Here is an 11,726-nt window from a genome sequence, read left to right as displayed (position 1 = left end):
TGAGTCCACACAGTTCTCCCCGCCACTCCTCCCCCGGGCAGCCGCCGGAGCCCCAGTGGCTGCTCCGAGTCCCAGCGCTGTGCCGAGCGGCCTCCTCTATGGCGCTCCAGCGGGGGGAGGGGCGTCTCGCCGGCAGTTCTACTTCACAAAGTTTCCTGCGTTCCGGGACCCCCGTCCCATCTGGGATGCCCCCCCAGGGGGTGAGAGTCACCCGGCTACTTTGAGTTGGTCCCAAGCGTCTCAATATCTCCTCTCTTGAATCCTGAGTTCTGGAGCAACACGTAATGCAGCCACCCTCTAGGCCGCCATCTTGAAAAAACCCCCTTGATTCTCTTTAATTGACTATTCTTCTAGTACAATTCATCTGCATTTGGTTTTCATCTTTATATTTTGTTTCTTCTGAATGAAATATTTCATTGACTATGTTTTTTAATGCAGGCTTAGTGATTTTGAATTCATTTACTGGCTGCTAATCATGGAAGGATAGTTTTGTGGGAGACATTAATCTTGGTTGGTACCCATTTTATTTCAAAGCTTGGTTTTGATTATTCCATGCTTTCCTGGGTTTTAGGGTCTAGATTGAGTTACCAGTTGAAATTTGATTTGCCTTACCACCAAATGTGGACCTGCCCATTTTTCTTGTGACTTTTAAAATTCTATCATTATTCTATTAGCCATTTTTATTACAATATGTCTTATAGAGGATCTTTTTTGATCTTACCTATTTGATTTCTATACACATCTTATGTTTGAATTTTATCTTGTTTCTAATATTTGGAGAAGTTTCTGATAATAATTAATTGAACATTCCTTTAGTTTATATTTCAGAATCTTCTTCTGCATCAATGATTATCAGATTTTTGTCTTTTAATGTTATCCCAGATTTCTTGAATATTCTGGACATGGTCTCTTAACATCTTTTCTTTATTGCCGATTTAATATTTGAGATTGTACTTTGTCTTCAAGGCCTGAGAATCTATTTTCACAGTGGTCTAATCTCTTGGTGTTGCTTTCCATTGAATTTTTAATTTGACTTAATGAGTCTTTCATTTCCAGGAGGTCTGTTTGGTTCTTTTTCTGGAATCTCTATCCCTTTATTAAAACGATCTCTCACTTTAAGTTTTTCTGGGTTATTCTTTACATGTTTTAGCACATTGACCATTTTAACTATAAAATTCTACATTCCTTCCCTGACATTCCCTCAGCCGTGACGTCAATGGGATCCTTCGCTGAAGTATCATAGGCTGTTTGTGGTGGTTTGTTCCCTTGCTGTTTTATTCAGGAGAAACTTGAAATCAGTCATGATGATAGTATTTACACTAAAATATACAACTAATCAGAGTTTGTGAGCATACCACTCTCAACCCCAGAAAAGTAGTATATACTTGCATACAAATGGTATACAGTAGAATTCCTAGGTTAGAGAATATATGCATTTTTCTTCAAATTTTACAGTCAGACATTCTTGAAAAATGGCTATAAACTTTAATAATCCAATAAGCAAGGTTCCAAATTTTGTTACTCCATCCTTTGTTAGCACTTGACATTGTCCTAATATCAAATTTTAGATATACTGATGGAGGCAAAAATATACCATGTTGTGGTTTTAAATTGCATTTCTTTGTTCAATGGTAATGACCAACTTCTCATATCATATTGGAGCCTTTCCTTTTTTTGACTTATACAACTCATTTATATGTTCTCAATAAGTCTACTCTGATGTGTATATATTACAATTAATTTTCCCCATTTTCTTACTTATCTTTTCATGAATTTAGGGATTTTTATGAACATAAATTTTCAATTTAATTAAAATAGTCTATATTCTTTCTGAGCTATTACATTATGGGAAAGAATATTGTTTTATAATTTTTGTTTGGATCTATAGTCCATGTGGAATTTATTTTGTGCATGATTTGATGAAAGTTTCAAACCACTTATTTATTTTTTTTGTGTGGATATCCAACTGACACAGCATCATTTATTGAAATGGGCATTTTTGCCCATGAATTGAAATAGTGTTTTTGTTATAAATTCTGTGTAAATTTCTTCTGGATTCTTTTTTCTTCTGTTCCATTGGTTAATTGAACATATCTGCCCTGATACTACACTGTCTTAATTGCTTTGCTGTGCAATAAATCTGGGTACCTGGTAATATAAATATTTTAGTGCATATGCATATGTATGATCATAATCATTTTTTGGATATTAATTATATTTTTCAGAAATTTATTAATCCCAATTTTAGTTATAATTATTTTCTTGTTGATTCTTCAAGATTTTGCATCAAATAATCACATCTATTATTAAATGTTAGATTTACTTCCTCTTCTGTAATGGTTACACCAATTATTTCATATTAGTGATACTGCCGTTTACCAGTGACGAGTTCTGCTCCTTCTAATGTTGAAGATTGAACACTAGAGAAGCACGCCAAGGCAAGCGTATTAAGCAGGTTTTATTTAAAGGTAATAATACAGACTTCTCCCGTCCCGGGAGGGAGAAGGGGGCCATGACTGATGTTTTAGAATCCCAAGAAGTGAGCGCACCCTACATCTTTTATAGGTTAAAGTCTCTTTCGTTCTCCAGTTCTCTCCCCCCTTATCTTTCCTTCCTGCCTAAGTGCCTAGGCCTGGTTTTGCATTAAGTGAGAAGCCATGGGCAGGGGAAGGCCAAGGTGATTCAGGCAGGCAAGGGCCTAGGTGGCATTAATTAGCAGCTCCATGCTTGCAGTCCTTGATAAAGGCAGGTAAATTTGGCTCTGGAGCTCCTTGACATTCCATTCTTCCAGGAACCATCTCCAACTTCCAGAGGCAGATGGCTTCATGGCTTCATTTCCTCGAATTGACCCGATTTCCTATTTCTACACGAACTACCTGTCCTTAATTCTGACTTCATTAGTACTTTACTGTGCTGGCTAGAATTCAGTAAAATGCTGAATGGGAATGGTTGTGAGTATACTTTCCTTCCTTTCTCCTTAATGGAAACATGTTAAAGTTTTCATCATTATGCACGTTGTTAGCTAAAGTATTTTGGTAGATTTACTTTATCAAGTTGAAGATTTCTGTTTCACTTAAACTTTAAAAATAATGTTTAATGGATACTAGTGAAGTCATGTTGAATTTTTCCAATGTATTTTTTACACACATGCAAGAAGTATAGGAATGGATTATCATGGTGTTAATACAGTGACTGAAGTGATTCTGCATATTTTGAATTTCTGGATGTCCAACTATCTGTTCCAACAAATGGGTAGTAAATTGTGGTCAATAATTCATTTTAAATTAATAATAAATGAAATTATTTTCAGTTCTGTGACTCTTTCTGGAACTTCTATGATACTTGAAGATATGTATCTTCCCACTGGTAAATTCCCTTTATTTCACTGGCCCAGTTTAGAAAGACTACATGTGGGTAAGCTAAGGACACAGGAATTGTCCTTCACCTCCATCCTTGCAAGACCTAGTAACCTGATGTTTGTCTCTCACCCTCATCTTCACTTTCCTTGTTTGGAGGAAGAAAACTAATTATCAATCATTATATTCAAACTTAAGTTATTTGAGTTGAGTTCAACTACACGAGTTTTAACACAAATGTATACATAAAGTCATGCCATGTGACAGTGTCAAATGATTCTGTTTGTTGCTTTCCAACTTTATTTCAAACAAAACTAAAATGTAAAGTTACATATGTGGGTATACATTTATATATTTTAAAAGTCCACATTTGTACCATATGCCCCCAAATTAACACACTATGTGATATGAACCATTTTAAAATGTGCTTTTGATAATATTGCATAATTGAACCAGTATGTGTCTACGTAACAAAAAGATTTAAAAACTACAACAATGTACACTATTTTATAAAGTGCCCAAATTAAATGCAAATAGTAAAAGATTTTTTTAAACAATGAAGAAATGAATGTCACAGAAATGTATCAATTAATGAATGATATCTTGATTTTTATCATATTCTTCAATATTTCCTCATCATATTTATCAGGAGCAATAAAATGACTTTGTCATATTTTAAATAAACCATGTCAAAGACTGTTCTCCAAACTGAATAAATCTTAGGAAAAAGTATTCTTAAGTTAAATTGATGAGAACTCATGAATATTTATTATGAAACAATTACTGTATTAATTAAACAATTTTATTCTGAATACAAATAAGCATTTGACCATTTTATTAAAAGTATCTTTTGAAATAAAAAAATTATCAACTTGTGTAATTAAGAATTTTGTTGAGGAAGTCAGGGGAGCCTAATTAAATGAGATTTTATATTTTTATATAAAACATTTAGTTTTTCTTCTTATTGGTATATATGATTATACATAAGTGTATTTCTACATAAGACTTAAGTTTAATTTAATGTCATAGAATTAATAAAATTTTGTTAAAATGACAATTTTGTAAAAATTTCCCTTTGTATCTGAATTTAACTTTTATTTAATAAATTTTTAAGAAATGTTTCTTTCACAATAAGAATAAACTAAAAAGTTGAATAAATGTAGATAAATAATTAAGCATACTAACAATAATAAAGGGTTTTTATTAAGTAAATCAATCTTACTTCTTCCTACATGCAGAATTACCAAAGAGTTTTTTAAATAAATTAATGTGGATTTTTAGTGTTTATTATAAAACAGTTAATGTACTTTGACAGTCTTTTTCAAATTAATTAATTGACAGAATGTTTAATTAATAAACCTTGTGGTGTGAGTGAGCCATGCCATCAGCAAAGATCAAACACATTTGTTTTTTTCTACAGTGTCAGCATTTATTGAATAACAATGCATTTATAAGCTGCACTACTTTTGGAGGTTGCAATCCACTGAATACTTGCTGTTATAAGTATTATAAGTAAGTATTAAAAATTACAGTGTTTCTATAGTCATAAGAAAGTCAATCACAAATATTTTTACCCTATTCTAATATTAAGTCACATGTCATCCTTCACATAAATTGTGTGTGTGTGTGTGTGTGTGTGTGTGTGTGTGTGTGTACATATGTCACAGAATGACTAAGAAAGAGGCATGCACATGGTAACAGGATATTGTGCCAAGAGCACAGGCAGAGAGCAAATACTAAAGCAAAAAGTCAAGGAGTTACTATGGGTAGTCACATATGGATTTCAATGAATCAGTTCCACAGAGATGTCAAGACAGAGGGTACTATCCACAGCAGTTTCAGGGTGTCAGTTTGCTGTCAGCTTGGAGTGGGTCATGCATTCTCATCACAGGCAGGAGAAACCACACCATGCTTAAGCCCAGGAGGACAAAAACAGAGGTTCATTGCTATGGCTATTTTCCTGGGCAAGGCTCATAGTTAGTGACTAGTGACAGGGTCAGGGTGACACCATGTCCAGTCTTGGGAGCTTCTCAATTTAAGGGTTTTAAGTGAGAAGGTTGCATGTGCTGAAGGCTGATAAGCTCCTATGTCTAGTGTTTCTGCTGTTATCCGGGATGTCCACTTGTCCAGAAGCTCCTGATTTAATTTGACAAGTTGGCACAAATAATTTATTTATCAGTTTTTACCTTATGAATATACTAGTCAGATGGAGCTTGTTTACTTATATAAATAAGTAGAGTCATTCTACCATGGTCTTGTACTCAAATTGGAGTAACTCATGGGAAACTACTGCTTTACAAAATGGAGTATCTCAGGAATAGGCACAGCTTGAAAACTACTATTTTATACACCTGGAGTAACTCAGACTAGGGCACGATTTGCTCTCCATATCTTCAATATAAAAGAGGCAGCTATTTAAAAAACACCAAAGACATGACAGAGTTTTAAGAAATTATCAAGTCAAAATATACATGAAAAAAAGAAGGGAACTAGAATAAAATAAATTTATTTTATCATGAGAGGATTTGTTTACTATTCTGCTCTTGATCCTTGGTTTCATTAACTCTTGTGCAGAATAGAGAAGAAAACTCCAACCAAGGTAGAGTCCAAATTGGAAAAGCCAATATCAGTCCACAATTCATAAAGCTCACATACTGAACTTTGTTCTCAGGAAAGAGTAGAAAAATACTAGCCCCATTTTCACCCAGAGGCCACCAAGGTAATTTCACACTAAGTGGAAAATGACAGAAATCAACTCACCCCAAACAACTTTAATCAGAAGCCAACTGTAACACAGAATTGCAATCTAAGTTGAAGCCCTTTGCATCAACTAGCTTCCCCTTTAAAGAATCTCAAATTATGTATTTCATTTAAAACTGATTGGTACATTCTTTGTCTCTGGCAGAAATAAAAAAAAATATTTCTGGAGGAAAGTCATAATAAGCATCATGATAGACTAAAAGAATTTCTTCAAATAATTTTCCAAGGAAAATAAACAACCCATGATACAAAATAAAAGTGATGTGAAAAAATAAAGCATCTGATCAAGAACATCAGTAACATTATTAATTACAGCTTTACAAGTATTTTATACAAAGGGAGAGAATTTATGAAAGAGAGGTAAAGAAACACTACAGTAGAAAATTCTAGTTTGACTAATCAAAATTCCAGAAAGAGAAGATAAATTGCTAAAAAGAGAAAACAATGATTGCTGAATTGTTATGAGTTGGTGTCCCTGATGAAATTCATGAAAGCAATTATAATTGCCCTGTTTTAAACACAAGAATGCCATGCATGACCAAGGAAGGAAAAGAGTTCTGTCAGAATAGATATATTTTATATGATAAATTAGTAAATAAGGCAACACAAATACTAAATTTAAATTGAACTGATTGGTTATATGTATTTTTTTTCAGTACTAAACCCAGTATGACTCTACCACTGAGCTACAGGCTCATTCTCTTTCATTTTTTTACTTTAATTTTGAGAGGGTGTCTCAGTAAGTTGGCCTCAAGCTTGCTATCCTACTGCCCCAGACTCCTGAGTAACTGAGATTACAGTTGTGCAACACCATGCCCAGCTATCATATGATCTTGAATACGGATTTTTAAAAAAATTTGTTCGTTTTAGATATACGTGACAGCAGAATGTATTTTTTTGGCATATTATACATACATGCAGTATAACTTATTCTAATTAGAATGCCATGCTTGTGGTTGTACATGATGTGGCGTTACTCTGGTTGTGTGTTTAAATACAAGGATAGGAAATTTATGTCCTATTAATTCTACTGTCCTTCTTATTCCCGTTCCCCCTTCCCTCATCCCCTTTGTCTAACCAAATGGACTTTTATTTTTCCCCTCCCTACCCTCACTTGATGTGGGTTAGCATCTACATATCAAAGAGAACATTTTTGAATAGGGATATTAATGAAATAAAAGTCAGATTCTGAAGAAATTGGTAACTCTTGAATTCTTCTGAGGATATGTTAATATTAATGAGTTTGTCATCATTTTGTAATTTTTAAAAATTCATTCAATTTGTAGTTTGATAATATTTTGTTGGGTTTCAAAAATTCATAATTCATAATTCCTGCAATGTTTCTAAGACACAGTTATTTTGTTCTACTGATAATATAAACAGTAACACAATAAATAATGCTTAATGTCAGATCTAATTATTTTCAGAAATACAATCAACAACTTTTAGTTTATGTTTAAAAAGTAATCAAGCTAAAAACATATTTTATGATAATTTTCCCAGTGTATGCAATTATAGAGTTCTGAGAACTTTGTATGATAACTTGCATTCATTAATTTATGTAGCAATAACTATTTTGGCATAGGTTAGCACTGTAGGCTGATAAAACAGATGAGCAGGCAAAATTTTCACTGACTGAAAAGACAATAAGGGGGGACTTTGGGAGAACCCTATAACTGATAAGAAATACACAGAATAACTGACTGTAGTCAATTAATTTGTCCTTTAGGTTATTTAGATTGGAAACTTTCCCAATAAAATTTATAATTTATAAAAATAAAAAAGGTTAATACAAAATTCTTATTTTATAGATCTCTTTTCCTTTGGTTCTAATTGTTTTTTCTCTCTTTAATAATATCAGATTTCCATAGATTTGCATAATATGTTCCAAAAGAAAAAATACTACATGATAAAGACCCTTCTCTCAAAATGTTTATTCATTTATTACTGCCAGAAGGTATACATGGAATTTGTAAATAGCATAGAAAATTACAGTTAAATCAGAATTTGTATGATGTTTGTTTTGAAATTTGAGAATATTAACATTTCTAATACAGGCTTCTAATAATTTAAGACAAGAAACCTAAAGTTACATTACAATGACGTTTAATATTCTATTTTATTTTGTTAATAAATTGAAATTACTTCATGCTTAAAATTGCATATCCTAATAATAACTGAACATTTTAGCAACTAAGGAGACAATCGAAGGTTTACAAGGAACGATACTAATACATTGGATAATCAAGATTCCTTCTATGGAAAGGTTATGTTAAGGTATTAATTATTTAAATAAGAAATACCAAAGACATATAGTAGCCCTCCCATAATTTAGCAGCACCTTTATTTTTCTTGATATAAAATGAATATATATATTATTTCATTTAGTTTGTCTTTTTAATAACACAAATTAATTGTACATAGCAATTGGGTACAGTGTAATATTTCAACAAAGGCATATTTTATACACTGATCATATCAAAGTAATTGGCATTTTCCTCTCCTTATCATTTCTTTATGAAGTCTCTGAGTTTCTCTCTTATAGAGCTTCATAAAATATATAATAGCTTATGGTGAACTATAATCATCCTCGTGTGCTGTGAAACACCAGAACTTATTTCTTCTGTGTTTTAGTATCTTGTATTGTAGTTCCCTTTTTTCCTCTCTTCCCACATAATTTTCCCAACATCTATTAATCACTATTCTACATTCAGGTCAACTTTTTTTTTTTTTTTTTTTTTTTTTTAGCTTCATTTGAGAAAACATGTTGAATATGTCTTTCTGTGTCACACTTATATTAAAGCCTATTTAAGTGTATTTTGTGATGGGATGAAATAATAATTATAATTTAATAACTGTTAGCTATGGCAATAAAAATTAGGAAGATGAAACGAAAAAGTAGCAAGATGCATGAAAAGCAACTTGAGTTATAGAAATTTAGTACAAAACATTTTTTCAATTACACTTAAAAATGACAGATAGTTAAGAGACTCAGACATTTTAAAATTCAAGTTTTATGTTAAAATTGTCTCCATTAACATTTTTATTCTTTTTCTAAATAAAAACCAATAACATTTTTTTAGATGCAATGGAATAAGGAAGTTATTAGCAATCTGTCCTTGTCATACTGGTAAGTTAGCCAATGTCATCAAACTAAATATAAAGTTTTTTTTTTGGGGGGGGGTGTTTTAGTAATTAATCATATTACCTGTCTAGTAGAGAAATCATATGACTTATTACATTTGCATGTGAGTGTGTGCACAGGGACATTTGACTTTTCCATCTACTCAAGATTTTCTTCTTGATTTTTCATCTTTGGTTTTAGAATCTCTTGAAGTTTTTATTTTAATTTCTTTCTAACTGGAAATTTTTCTTGATATATATTATAAGATGTTTATATTTAAATATTATCTCAAAAGAATTTCCTAATATTCAAACTCATTTCATTAATATTTAGTCATTATCTATAATGACTTGCATATTGATTTTCATTTTGAAGGCATCTCTATATGTTGGACAACCTTTAAGTATTTTTGGTTTTGATATGCCAATATTGAGATGAGTTATGTATATATTTTGAACAAAATTAACCACAGGGCTATTTATCTTACTTACACTGGGTTTTCAGTATTTCAGAACCAGCATGTATGTATATCTTAATTTGCTATTTTCAGATTAAAGAAAAATATATCTTAAATTTTATATTTTGAACACAACATCCATTGAATATTTAATAATTGGAAGAAATCAAGATAATCTTTGAATAAATTTGATAGTTATTAAATAAAACTGACACAATGAATGCACTAAACCTCCAATTAAGATAAATAAAATGTTACTGTCTAAAATCAATTAGCTATGCTTTGACAGAATATTAAATTCAGTTAATACTTTCTCTATACAAGTATCTGTAGCATAGTGGTAAGGAATATAATTGTTTATCATATTAGATTTGCAGGCATCCTTAAATTTTATTTTTGCTACCACAAGAACATAAATTGGGGGTCTCTGTCCACCCTGCCCTATGTGCCTGTCTCTGCTTCCTTTCTAACCTCATCCCCACCACAGACCCCTTTCAACCATAAATCATAGGAGAATCCAGGAGTTGTTTTTGCTTTTGATGTTGCTGTTGTTTACCTTAACCTTTTATGTTTCCTTCTACATAAATCAGGGAAATCCAGAAAGGTAAACAAAATAATTAAAGAAACTATAAGGATTTATACTATAAAAGAAAAACAAGAACTGAATGCAAGAAAAGGGAAAAACAGATTAGGTGATTACAGAGTTAATTGTCTGAAACTGTAGACTTTAGAGAATTAAGAGGCAGTTTACAAAAAGTTAAAAGGAACTTCCAAAGTGTGTACTAGACTATCAAATGATATTGAGATGTCCAGGTTGGGGAAAAAGAGTTTTACAAATTACTCCTGTTTTCTGTTTTTTCTCTGTAGATTCTGGTAAACATTTCCACTGTGTTCTAAGTATCCATTTATATTCATATCTACTTTCTTATTTTCTATTTCCAAATATATGAGTGTTTCATACTATTGCTAAGAAAGATATCTATCTGTTCTATGCAAGTTATACAAAAAATAAAGGAAGTAAAACCCAGAGAGATTAGCAACCTTGTACATAATGATCCCATGAATGAAAAAGGAACAGGAGAAAAAAACTTCTAGTTCCTTATTTTGATCCCTAGCTGTTTGGCTAAACTAGTCTAAATATATAATCATAGGATATTCAAAAACTGCCTTTTTGACAATCTGAGAGAAATGTTGTTTTGAGTTTGTTTCTTGGAATCATTTCAAGAAACTAATATCAGTCATTCTTCTCTGCTTAACCATAGAGATTTTTAAACTTTATTTTCTAAACTAGTAAACTGTTAATTTGGTGAACATTTTAGATAATTAGGTAGAGTTCAGAACCTGCCACACCCTGATGGTCTCCGAATTTCTGGTTCTCTCCAATTGCATTCCAACAACTGAAAATGTTTCTTGAATTCTTTAAAAAAAATTGATTATTGAAGTCACTTTCAGAAAAATTACATATTCCCAGAAATATGTGATTTTTAACTTTTGGTATATTAGGCCCATTGTCAATAATTTGTTAGACAAATTATTTCTTTTTCTCTGCAATCTGAACTTTTTCCTGTGTTTCCAGTGACTGAAGTTAGAATCCTGAGTCTAATGCCTAACATCTTCACATAGTAATCTGCCATTCTTAAATCTTATAACAACCATTTGATGTCTCAGTTATTGTCAACAACAATTTATAAACTCTAGCTGAATTAATGATTATTTCTTGCTTAGATTACTACAAAAGAAATAATTACTAAATAAATAACAATAAACCATAACTCATCCAGTATTTCTACCTTATAGTACATTATCTACATATTACCAGCGCTTTGTTTCTGAAACAAAAATCCATCTATGTCATTCTTCTGCTTAAAATTTTTCCATAGTTCACAGGCTCATAGAATAAAGTCCAAATCCAAATAAAGTTCAAGGTCCACCCAGATCAGCACATTGCTTATTACATATCCTCCTGGTTTACCACCCATCCTTTACTGTCTTTACTTCTTTCTAACATCCCAGTAGGTTCCAAAGTCAT

Source organism: Sciurus vulgaris (genome assembly GCF_902686455.1).
Source record: "Sciurus vulgaris genome assembly, chromosome: 3".
Taxonomy (NCBI): Eukaryota; Metazoa; Chordata; class Mammalia; order Rodentia; family Sciuridae; genus Sciurus; species Sciurus vulgaris.
This window is presented reverse-complemented; position numbering follows the sequence as displayed.